The sequence below is a fragment of the Charadrius vociferus genome, unplaced genomic scaffold (assembly GCF_000708025.1).
Source record: "Charadrius vociferus isolate BGI_N301 unplaced genomic scaffold, ASM70802v2 scaffold50, whole genome shotgun sequence".
Taxonomy (NCBI): domain Eukaryota; kingdom Metazoa; phylum Chordata; class Aves; order Charadriiformes; family Charadriidae; genus Charadrius; species Charadrius vociferus.
In genome coordinates, this window is record NW_009646445.1 from 297484 (window position 1) to 309833 (window position 12350).

Sequence of the window (12350 nt, forward strand, 5' to 3'; positions counted from 1 at the left end):
ACTTACTGAACTGCATAAGGGCAAGATGGAACCCCCAGAATGATGTGGTTATATCATGCTGGTTATGACACTGCCGTGTCATGTGTGATGCTGTGGGCAAGCTGGTTTCAAACTGGATGTGTAGCAGCACTTGAGGGAATGATGTGGCTCCTCAGGACCTGGAAGAGTTATCTGTAGTGCACCAGAAACTGAATTATCAAGAGATGACTGTGGGTGGGTTTGGCCCTACGTATGCCCTAAAGGGTCTTTGAATAGGGGAAGGAAACTCTGAGCCCTCAGATATGGGTGTGGTGAACTAGATTTGGCATAGCTAGGGCACACTATTAATTTAGGCTTTTAACATCTACATTCTCTTTGCTGTTAAGTCCCATGGCCAACCTGTGCAAGGTTCTTGACAGCTGCTTTTTGTTCTCCATTGTCAAATATCTAAGTACTTGCTTGAAATAGAACAGTGAGATGATTCAGCTGAGTGCAGGGCTTCTCTGCTCATCTGTTGCTTGTTAAATCTGAATGCAGGATTGTCAGTTGTCTTCAGTTCTCCTTGTTTAGGTTTGCAGCATGCAAAAGTGAAAATCTGTCATGGGTGTATGTAAACACAGTATGTTAAAGCATTCACTCTGCAACTGTGAACAAGGCACTTGATGGGAATGTGGAAAGTAGGTCTGGAAAGTGTAGCAATATTGAACTTAGCCTAGAAGGGAAAAAAAACAGTGTTGCTGTTTGTAGATGGGGCAGAGAATGCTCAGAAATCCTTTCTGCTTTCTAAATTACCAGAAAAATTGAAATGAGATAGCAAAAACTTGACCAATGTAAACAGTGGTGTGCAACAGTGGGAAGATACAGGTTGATGTGATTTGTGGCTTGATGAGGTGAATTTGCTGATGTAAGCTAAAGGCTCAAATCTTGCATTAAGGCAGTTATGATAACCATGGGATGTCTTTCATGTGGTTCTAAGCACAAGCATCTAAGTGGTGATGTGATCCCTGTGGAAAGAGGACTTTAAGTAGAGAAAGCCAGTATCAAAGTCTCCGACTTCTCTATAAAGTATAGGGCAAGCAAGGCCTGTCTCACACAGAGTCCTATTTTCAGAGTAAATTTCAATGCCCTCTAGTGGCTTTAACTGTACAAGGGATGGCTGGCTAGTTATCTACAACACCAACCTGGGGTGTTTTGCTCAGCAGAAAGAGGCAGCTGGAGATGTGTGTTCTGGGGACACAGCTATACTGTAACTGTATGAGGAGGAACAATGGAAAATATCCAGGAAATGCTTCCCAACTTGAATTATTTAAATATTATGGAATGCTAAGCATTCCAGAAGTGAGATCTGGGGGTACTTTTGCCTTTTTAGGCTGGCAATAAACCCTCTCTGGGGAGCCCACTGCAGAGAGTTTCAGCCTTCCCTCCTGTAAGAGCCTGGGTTTTAAGAAAAGAATCAGATATTCTGACACTAAGATGGGAAGCTAGCTAAGGCAGACCTCCAGAATTGCACAGTGCAGAACTGTATTGGCAGTGCAAGAGCCATGGGAGACTGTACAGGCTTGGGGACTTAGAGCAGTTGGAGTTCTGTATGGGTGAATCGGCTACAGGTGTGAGTTCTTAACAGTTAGGTTAATCTTCTAAAGTAACTGCTAAGCTTTGAATGCTGTTTCCTAACACTGTTCCTTGGTCTTTTGAGGAGTAAAACCTGGGATGTTCAGTGTTTGTGTGGCTACAGAAGGTAAAAAGGTGTTTGGTGGTATAATTGGCTGTCTGTGCTTGCTTACTACCAAGAAGGAAAACTGGAATATGCCTTAAGGAGTTTTCAAGATCAAAACTGCTTGCAAGACTCTTGCCTTTAAATCTGATCTTTAAATTTACTGTGGCTTCTAATAATGATGTAGTAGTTCAACTTTCTTTCAGTATGTTGTTGGTGAAAGTTAATTGGATGCTTTAATTACACTTGACTAGTCTGCCTGACCAATGATATAATTAATTGGCTGTTTGTGCCATTTGGAGGTGTATGCATTGGTGTGCAGCATACTGATAAGGTGTCTTAGAGATGGCTTTCTCGCATGCTTAGTATAAAGTGCTTTGAACTGGAAATTGAGCAATTACCTCTGGAAGCAACTAATAAAAGGAGTGGAAGTTGTAGTTAGATTGTACTGAATGAACAAAGATTGGGTTATGCATCTGGCTTTTGAACACTTAGTCTCATCTGAGTGTGCTTGTGGATTGGAGAATCTGTTCCGGTAACTTGTTCAGGTTGTGTTTTAAGTTAGAGAACTCCTAAATAGCTTCAACATGGTAAGGAAAAAAAAGCCTAAAATGCAGTAAGACCTGTCTTTTCTCTTTAGATTGTGTTCTTTGAAGTGGTGCTCCCCTAGTGTGTTAAAGCTTTGCACCAAGAATTGAAGGGCTTCATTTCACTAGGCTTAGGATCTTGAGTAACTCTTACCAAGCCTATGATTTACTTCATTGAAGAACTTTGTTTCAAGGATACCTTGTCCTAAACTAATACAGTGGATGTATAGCTGCCAAAATACTTTCCCAATCCTTCTTTTTTTCAGTTTGGTGGTTTGTTTACCTCAGTAGGAAGAGAATAAAGCTTCTGAACAAACTCAGTGCAGTTTCTTTTTTCCCCATCGTGCCTACTGCAGCTTCCTATTTCCTAGTTCTAAGGTTACCTTGCCATGTAGTACTTCTGCACATACATGGCTAGATGTCTGAGGGGTTAAGCAGATGCTGACTGCTGCTACAACATGGACTTGTCCAAATAAGAAATATGTAAAGATAGAAACTCATCAGGCTTCTGCTCGTCTAGAAACTGAATCATTATTTAGCAGGTGAGGAAATCCTTTAAGGCTCTCAACCACTGTTTTGGCATCTGTACTCCAATGACTAAGCATTGAATTGGATTCTTCAGCCTCCGGTTTTTATCATGGATACTACACTTGATTACAGCTGTGTTGCTGAGTTGATCCAGTCAATCCTGTTTGATACTGAACTTGGCGGACATTACTGTGGAGATAGGGAGGAGCAATACTGAGATGGCAAAACAGTTGCTAAAGCTGGTGTACAACTTCTGTAGCCTCTTTGAGCAGCTGGCTTGGGTGCATCTGCCAAAGCCTATAGCTGTTGGTCTCCCACAAAGGTACATGCCTTAGATCTGATATTTTTAACTCTGAGCTTGTCAGCAGCTGAGTGGGTTTCTCTGTGAAAGGGAATGATGTTAACAGTAGTCCTGCTTGATCTTCTCATATCATAAGTATGCTAAGCTGGAATGTCAGCAGCATGTATATTCTGCCACCAATTTGCAGAGTAGGAACAGTCCAAAGGAATTGCCCTGGAAGTTTTCAGGAAGAATCTATGCAAGCAGTGAGTAGTCCCAAGAGTCAAATGGCATATCAAATTGGCTACTTCTTCTGGCTCCTTTCTTGTCTGCTCCTCATAAATTAAGAATTTGAAGGAGGTCTTTGCCTTTTTTTACATGCTGCCCCATTGCTTGTTTTGGGGTGGCTAACCCTTTTCTTAGTTAAGTGGATGAGTGAGTATTTTTTTTTTTCTTTTACAAAGGAGCTGCCCTGTGTTTCTAGATTTGCAGCTGAGAGGAAGTGCCAGCACTGGAATGGAAAACAAACTTATCCTTCACTGCTTCTCCCAATGCTTTCTATCCTGCAGGCCAGTTAAGTGACAGGAAGGGACAGTGCCTGGACCTCCTGTGTTGTGCTAACCTCTGAGGGCACAGGGTACTCCTTTGAGATCCTAAATGGTACTTGGCTCTGCTGTAGTTGGGTTGGTGCCATGTTTACACTTTGCTTGCCCCAAAGGTGGGGAAAGGGAAGGGAGGAATGTCAAGTATCTTCAATCTGCCACAGGATGTGATTAGGCAACTTAAGAGGATTTTAAAGTCTTTCAAACAACGAGTAAACATGTCAAATGTGATGGAAAGCTCGAGAGTCTTACATGGACAATCTAAGTTTCTCTGTCAAACTTGGAGCATCAGGTAAGCATTGAATTTCTACTTTGTTTTGACCCCTCTCTTTTGAGGGGGAAGGTACCAGTTGTGTGGGAGGGGGAGCAGGCCTTTGCAGGCCAATAAAGGAATAACTTGCCCCTTTGCTATGAAGGGGTAGTATCTTATGGGTTTGGCTAAGGTAAGCTGCTAATGAAGTTATAACTTTTTTTTTTTAAGAAAAACTGTGGTATTTTACTCTTACAGCTGCATGGGTCTGAGTCTCAAATTTCTCTTAACTCTTGGAATTAGATTAGTATATGCATGTCTTCTTTAAAAACCCAAACAAGTCAAGTAACTCCACAATTAGCATGCTGTGTATTCACTCAACTGGACTGACTCTAGCTTTTTTTACCACCTTTTGCATATTTCTACCTAACCTTTCCTTGGCAGGTGAAAAATCTCAGACAGTATATAGTAGTGTTCTGTCTTATCCCCAGTGCAATACTCATGCAGTGGTACAAAAGAATAGTGAGAGGTTCTCGCTTAACTCTTCCTTATTGAAGGGTATTTGCTGTACTGATTAGGTTAAAGCCGTAGCACTGCTTCATTCACATCTGTCCAATGTTACTCATCCATTTCCTATGTTGGATAGCCAGGCTGTATCAGCAAGCATTTCCCTGTAGTTCAGATGCTGCATGTAAGTGAAGCCTGTGTTTCCTTCACAGCTATAATCGCTTACAGGTAAGAGGAAAGATGTCTGAGGCGTAAGGAGTTAACTATGTACTGCATCTGACCACAGTGATGCATTATTGTACTCTTTTATTGGATGTGCTTTTGGTGAGTAACTATGAACATGACCAAGGCTTGGGGAGAAGAGCTTTCCAGGCATTAAATGCCTGGAGGATGGTGGTAGCTTGTGCTCTTTTATCTTTTTCTACTGGCTTGTTTTGTGAACTTGAGTGAGTTACCATCTCTAAAGCTTTTCACCTAGAGTGGGATAATGCCTGCCTTACAGGTATGTGGCGGAGCCTTTTTCCTAGTAAATATGCTGTAGTCCACAGATAAAAGAAGTCTTAGAAGTGCAAAACCTCTGAAGCTGCACAGCATGTTATAATATATCCCCATTAAACAGCTGTTTGGCAATGTCTAGTGCAATTTCCAGTTAATGAGGGATGATTTCAGGCCCTGCCAAGAGAACAGGTGATGTTTTAAACTGATATTTTTAAGTCTTCATTTTGTAAGAGGCAGCCAAGTATGTATCCTGTTGCATTTGATGGGATCCTGGCCATTCTTGTTCTTAAACAGGAGTCCAAATTATTCTTGTTCATGTGTTGCACAGCACCTAACAGAATCCCTGCCTTAGAGCTCAAACAAGAGCAAAGAATGTCTGGGATGCTTTTGTGTCTGTATCGGTTTGGGAACTGCAGAGAAAAAAACTCTTCTAATACCTTTCCTGCAATCTGGTAAAATTTGGACTAAGATACACTATGGTATGTTGTCACTTAAATTTAAGAGCAGTAGTGTGCTCAAAAGGAAAAACTGTTCCTCCAAACAGTTTTCCTTGTCACTCCTGTGGCAAGGGCTTATCTCATTCTAATAAACCTGAAAAAGGGGTGGGGAGAGTAGAGGGATGTCAGGCCCATTTCATTTAGGATGAAAGGTGAGCTTGGAGTTTCAGGAACTTGATAAAGATGCTGATGTATAACTAAGCGTGGTCCTTTGCCTGTAACTTGGGGAGCAAATAAGGATTTTGGACTGGACAGGCTGGAAACACATGGCAAAGGGTGAAGGCCAGTGTCTGGGAGAGAACTGGGGAAGCAATATGGCAGTGAAGCTGCTAGCCATTAGGAAATGGAGAAGGCTTGAGGGTGGGGAGAATAAGAAGGGGGGTGTATCTGGTGCATCAGGTTTTGCCTGCAGGCAGTTCCACCCTGGTGCATTGAGGCTGGTTCCCAGCCTCTGAAATAGCAATGCCTTGGGGTGGAAGTGTAGATGTGTCCCTCTTCTTTGCTTTTAGGGTACTGGAGCTGTTACTGGGAACACCGTTTCCATTGCATCAGTATACAGCAATGCTCTTTCACTCAGAGGTGCTGATTACTCGAGGGACAGGCTAATACGGTAGAACTTGCCCTTCCCCTCAACACTATGCTTCTGCGCCCCAGAGCTCCAGTGCAAAAAGTAGGCTTGCTGAGTGGCAAGAGATTATTCGGCTGTCTTGGGGGCTGGGTGTAGCCTGTAGGCTACCAGCTGAAGAGTCCTCACAAGTTATCTAAGGATGCCTGAGATGGTGGTAGTCTCTCACTGTTTTCTGTAATCCTCAGTTATTTTAGGCTGCTTATTTATAGGCATTAAGTGTCTGAAACAGAATTCATGCTAATTGCTGTATTGGTTTGCTTCAGAAGCACATGCTTGCCATGTAAGAGCTCTTATGGAGAGGGAGGGAGGTAAGAGGTGGAACTACTATCTATGGGCTGCCTTGGCACTAGATGTGCTGTCCTCACTGCTTCTAAAGCATCTCAGAAGGAAAAAGGCTTATTCTTGGCATTGCTTCCTCTTTATTGTAAAGTGCAAGGAGCTAAATCTTACAGAAGATTGTGGACAAGAGACTTGGACTGAAAGACTTGACCAGATAGAGATCATTCCTGATAAACCATATTTGGGTTGGCTAGAGATGAGAGTAATTAAAACAACCTTTGATGGACACTGTTTTGAAAACCTCATACAGTTATAGGAAAGATCTTCACTGTTAAATATTCTGACTTTTGTACTGGGCTTTCATTTGACCCTTTCCTTTGCCGTTCTGCCTGCTGTCCTTTAAAGCTCTGTCAGTTTCTTTACTGATGCTCAGTTTGTTTTTGCTGCAAGTGTTCTTTGCAGGTCTCATGGTTTTTCCTTAAATGCCGAGCTGAAGCTCCTTGCTGATGCTTAGTGTCTGAGGCTAGAATACCAAGTCGGTGCCACATATTATGACCATGTAAAACAGTTAAGACAGTCAAAAGCTACAGGATTTCTCTGGTGTTACTGATTCATTACCAATATCACTTCATTAAGACTAAATAACATACCCTGGCAACATTGCTCTGCTCTCCTTGATAAGGAGAACTTAAGCTTGGTAAGCTGAAGAGGTCAGTGGACTTGAGAATCCCAATTACCTGTGGTTAGGACACAGTTATTATTCTAGCACTTGAATGCAGGGCTGACAGTTTAGCATGTGGGAAGGAAGTCTAGAGGTCAGTGAATGGTTCTGCTAATGATGCCCATAAGAGCAAGTCCTCCCACAAACAAGCTGTTGGAAAAACCTTGAACTAATTCCCTTGTTTTCTTGTTGCTCTGTGACTTCTTAGGGGAATTGCTTTCTGTGCAACTACCTACTGTTTTCTGACTACTGGTTTAATTCTTTAATATCTGACTACAAAAATTGAAAGCAACTTCTGTATTTGGATAAACATCCTTTGCATATGTGGACATTGCTTAAGGGTAATACGGATATATGGCTGGGTAGTCAGAATATCTGTGAAGGAAGTTATTGTAGGAGCTTATGATCAATTGCTTATTAGTTGTCTTGAAACAAACCTTCAGTGATACTTCTGCAGTGCAGGTGTGGTATATATTTCTGTTGGGACAAATTGCTTATGGCTCTTGCATCCTGCATTCCAGTTAGTGAAATTAGACTGTGTGAAAGGGAAAAGCAGTGTGTTCAGGATTGTGGTACTGCTGCATTTGGTGGGCTGGCCCTGATCAAAGGAGTGGAGGAACACCTTATTCTTGGTGCTTATGGGGAGAAGGATGAGTGGTGTAAGCCTAAAAGTGACAAACTTTATCAGAAAATACAGTTACGATGGGGGAATGATTATAAGTAGAAAATGAAGTGAGATGCCCAGGGACAAGGTGACAAATAGAAGTCAACAAGCTAGCAAGAGTGAACCTGTCAGGCAGGTCCCTAGCTATGCATTGCCTGCATTAATCCATCCTGGTACAATTGTCTTTGGGTAGCTGTTATGGATGTTCACTCCCTTTTTTGGGGAGTTCTGGCTAACAAGTACTGAGATGAAGGTAAGCAGTTCCAGTATCATTTAGTTGTGAATCTATTGTGTGGCACTACCACCAGGAATAGAGGCACTCCAAACCAATAACAGTCTTTCTGCATGAACTATTTAGTATTATGTGGGAAGAATTTTGTCTGATAATGTTTATTATGGGCTGCTTCTGCTGTTAAAGAGGACTTCTGCTTGAACAGAAAAAAGATTAGGGAAAAATAGGATTAACTAGTAAGAGTGACTTGGTGTTTTTTTTTCCTATGTACGTACTCTGTACCTAATGAATTTGACCAATGAATCTGGTTTAATTGCTACCTGTTGAACAACGTGGTCTAGCTTGTAAAATGTTGTGAAGACTAGCTGCTGATTTATGCATCCTCCTATAAATGCAGTCTCCTGGTTTTGAGCTAAAAAGGAGTCTTTTAGATCCTTTTCCTTGCAGGGTACAGTTCTGGAGAAGGTACACTATTTCTGCTTCTTTGAGTTGACATAAATACTGGACAAGAGCTCTTTTCTGCATAGAAATATTAAAATCAGAGCTGCTGTCATTTCACAGAATCTTTAGGTCCTTGCATTTTTCTCAGAAGACAACAGTAAGACAATCATCTTCTAGCAAAAAATCTCATCTCTAAATCCATTTCTGGATATTAACATGGAGAATGATGAAATAAGCGAGGGATATAAATCTGTGTATTGGAGCCAAATACTGCTGTCAACCTCTTTGCGTGCAAACTTCACACCTTCCCTCCCTTAAACCTTGCTCACAGGTGTTCAAAATCTGGCTCTGGTTTTACTGAAGGAAACTTCCCTCCCTTTTACCTAGGGATTAATGATGACTAAAGTACCCTGCAAACTTTTTAAAGAAGTTTGTGTTGGGCTCTGCTTACAAATGAGGAAATTCCACTGGTGGGGGGAGAGGTAAGAAGGAAGCTCCTTGGCAGAGACTTCACAGCCAGACTTGGGAATTCCAATCAGTCCTAGTCCTGTGTGAGCCCTAACATACCTATGCTGTTAGGCTCTGGGTACCCAGGGGGAAGCTAACTGAATTAACAGGCTGCCCAGGGAAGTGGTGGAATCGCGATCCCTGGAGGTATTTAAAAGATGTGTAGATGTAGTGCTTGGGGACATGGTTTAGTGGTGATTTTTTGCAGTGTTAGGTTGATGGTCGGACTTGATGATCTTAAAGGTCCCTTCCAACCTAGATGATTCTATGAATCCAGAGATGGATTCTTTGTAGGACAACTTAGTATTTTTTTCAGGTAGTTTGTGTTTTCTTAATGATAATTTGAGTTTGATTTTTTTCTTGCTCTTTTCCACTCTGCTTTTATTTTAGGTAACAGTAATGCTTTCTTGCACTGTCTTAATACCCAAGTGTAACTGTAGTGTGGTGCTTCTGAAAGATCTTTGCAAAAACCTGAGCTACTGCTTCATTGCCCTGTGGCCAGCAACTAGGATATGTAGGGACTTGGTAGCAATAGGAAATTAGGCTATGCTTATCTTGCTGTCACTGAAAACTAATAGGAATAAAATCTGCTTTCAAGACTTAAAATTTGTCATCTGGCTTGATGGATCAAAACCAGGGCAACATTCAACAGACTTATTTCTCTGTAGTCTGGAGTCAGAAGTCCTGTGGAAACAAAGGAATATGCTGGTACTTGAGCTGTAACCAGTAACAGGACTGGGGATTGAAATAATATCCAGAGATAGAGCTGGATTACTGAGTATAATTGGGGTTTTGAGGATCTGGTTAATAACTTCTTCTTTCTATTTGAATTCTAAAAGAGAAATTGGCTAATGAAGTTGTATGGTTTTTTAACTGCTACTGGGAAGAGAGAAAAGGTCTAGGAAGCTGGACAAGTTGAGAATGGGAGGGGAGGAGCCGGAACAGTGATGAGGGATGAGAATGAACCAGCAGCCTGGCATGTGAATAAACCTGGGAAGAAGATGCCTGGTGCATGAGCTGGTAACAATATTTGTATATGTAAGATGTTAATATAATTGCTAAAGGAAAAAAGTATTTCAAAGTCCATTATAGGAGTGGTCTCTCTGTGTGTACAACAGCTGGCAAACTTCAGCTGGGAGGAGCAGAGATGACTATTCTTTGCTGCAATGTTTTCTCAAAGGTTTCAGTATTTTCCAAGCTGATTAAATGTGTAGGACATCTCTGAATCTTAAGTGGATTGGAATTAAAAAGGAACAAAGACAGAGTGAGCAAGTAAGAGTGAGAAACTGGATGTCTGGTTACAGGGAGACTTGACTGGAGAAGTGTGTGGTGCAGACAGTCATGGCAAAATCAGGATTGACAAGGATAAGCAAGCTGATTCAGACAGAATTAGGCTGGAATCCTTAGTGGTGGCCACATCTTTAGGTCTGTGAAATCTTACAGCTAGGCCAGGTACACAGCCATTTGCTATGTACTTACAAAACCAGTTTTAATGTGACTGTCAGCCCAATTTCTTAAAGCAGATAATTTCTCTTGGGTCACAGTTGAGCTAAACTGACTTAGTATCTGACTGGAGTCCTATCGAACAAAATAAAACCTTTTTTTTTTTCTAACTCTTCCCTTCCTATATGTAAGGCTGAAATTTCCCTGGATTTCTTAAACTTGGTTCCCCCTCCAATTACCTCTTGCCTCCTGGTATGGACCAAAAAGCTGGTAAGAAGTGGGATGATACATGATGCAGCATGTCAAGATTTTAATTTTTTTTTTTTTAGGTGAAACTAGGACCTCTCAATGTTTGCTAAAACAGCTAGTGTCTGGGATAACTCTTCAGCTTGAAGAGGTGGCTGAGCTCAGGGAAGGGGAGAGGAGAAGGATCTCTTGCTCTGGAGCAGGCTTCTCAACCAGAAGCCCACTGGGAGCTGGTTGCCCTGGATGCTGTTGCCACTCATCTTGCTAATATTTAGATAACACTGAGCTGCTTTTTGGGAGGTGGATGCCAACCACCACAGTCTAGGCCTTCATTGTTGCTATCTACCTATTTTTAAACAAATCTCAACTAGGGTCTGTGGCACTTTATAGCTATAGTGACTAGAGCTCTCCTGAGGCTTATATTTGAGCAGGGTGAGGGAGTATGATTTGCTAGTTTCTTGTGTGATGAGAAGAAATGTATGCTGTAATTCCTACATGGGTGGCTGCAGGTGGACAGGGAGAAGTGATTACTGATACTTCATCTCCCTTGTTCCCTGCCAATGTATTAGCTTGCCTGCTATCCCCTGAAGCAGTGTAGTATCATGTGAGCAGTAAGCAGCCTACCCTTCAGTTGTGCTATTCAGTGATAAAGCAAGTCCTGCTGCTTCTGATCCTTCCTACTGGTGCCACGTTTTGTGGGTTCATCTTCATATAGGCCAGAGTCCAGGCTGCTGGAAAGGTGGGCAATATCCTCCAATGAGAAGAGGAACTTCAGTCACTGGATGAGAAAAGCAGATTTCTTCAGATGAGATCAAGCCCAGCAGCCTCTTAAGTTATAGGAGGTATGAAGAAAGAAAACTGCTTAATCCTGTGCAGAAGCTCACTGTGGTGGTGTGAGTACTACTTAGTCTTCATAGTCTGAAGCAGTTACAAAAAACTGTATGGGAAGCTGGTATCACAGCCTGCTTTAAGTCTGTCAACTAAAAATGTCAGTTTGGTCTTTGTCCACTGTGAGAAGTCCGACCAGTGAGCTGGAGTATGTGTTTGTACTGAGGCCAGGTCTTAGACCAGATGGAATGAGATCCAGAAAATCTGAGGAATCCAGATAAAGCCACAGCTGTTTTGCCACAGCTTTCTCAATAACATGCCCTGAAAAGGAAGATGAGAGGCTGCAATAATCTTGCCAATTATCTGTGTCAAAGATTTATTGTGCAAAGGTCTCATATTTGCTTATATTAAGACTGATACCCTGCTCCCTTCAGGGAGGCAGACAGCAAAAATAGAGCAATATGTATGTTAGATTTTTTTTTTTTAGCTTCCACTAGAGACATACAAACTGCAGCACAAGGTTAGCTGAGCACTTCTAGAACCCCAGTGAGTGCACTTGGAGGAAAGTTAACCTGGGCAGTGCTGTGTGAATTTGGACTAGAGGTGGCTACTTGTATGGAAAGCTGTCAGTCCTGGACCGAACGGCTCATGTATGAAGATATCCCACTGGCTTGGATGGCTTTTAACTGCAGGGGTCTTGGTGACAATGAATGCTAACTTCACTTGTGTTTAAGGTGAAATACTATAGAACTAGAAATGCCCTGAAACTTATTTCCACAGAAAATAAGGAAACTGTCTGCCTTTAGCAACAAGGAATTAGCATGCATATTCTGCAGCTTGTCACTGTAAGTGTGGAAAAATAGTTCAGTGTAGCTGGAATCACCCTTTCTGCAAGTTGAAAGTAAACACACTAAAATAG

The 12350-nt window shown here is 41.9% G+C and overlaps 1 protein-coding gene across 1 annotated transcript in view; it reads left to right on the top strand.

Annotated features, from left to right (window-relative positions):
- The window catches only part of SMOC1 (SPARC related modular calcium binding 1), a 160756-nt gene that overhangs the window by 45266 nt on the left and 103140 nt on the right, over positions 1-12350 (top strand). The gene's annotated exons all lie outside the window — the stretch shown is intronic.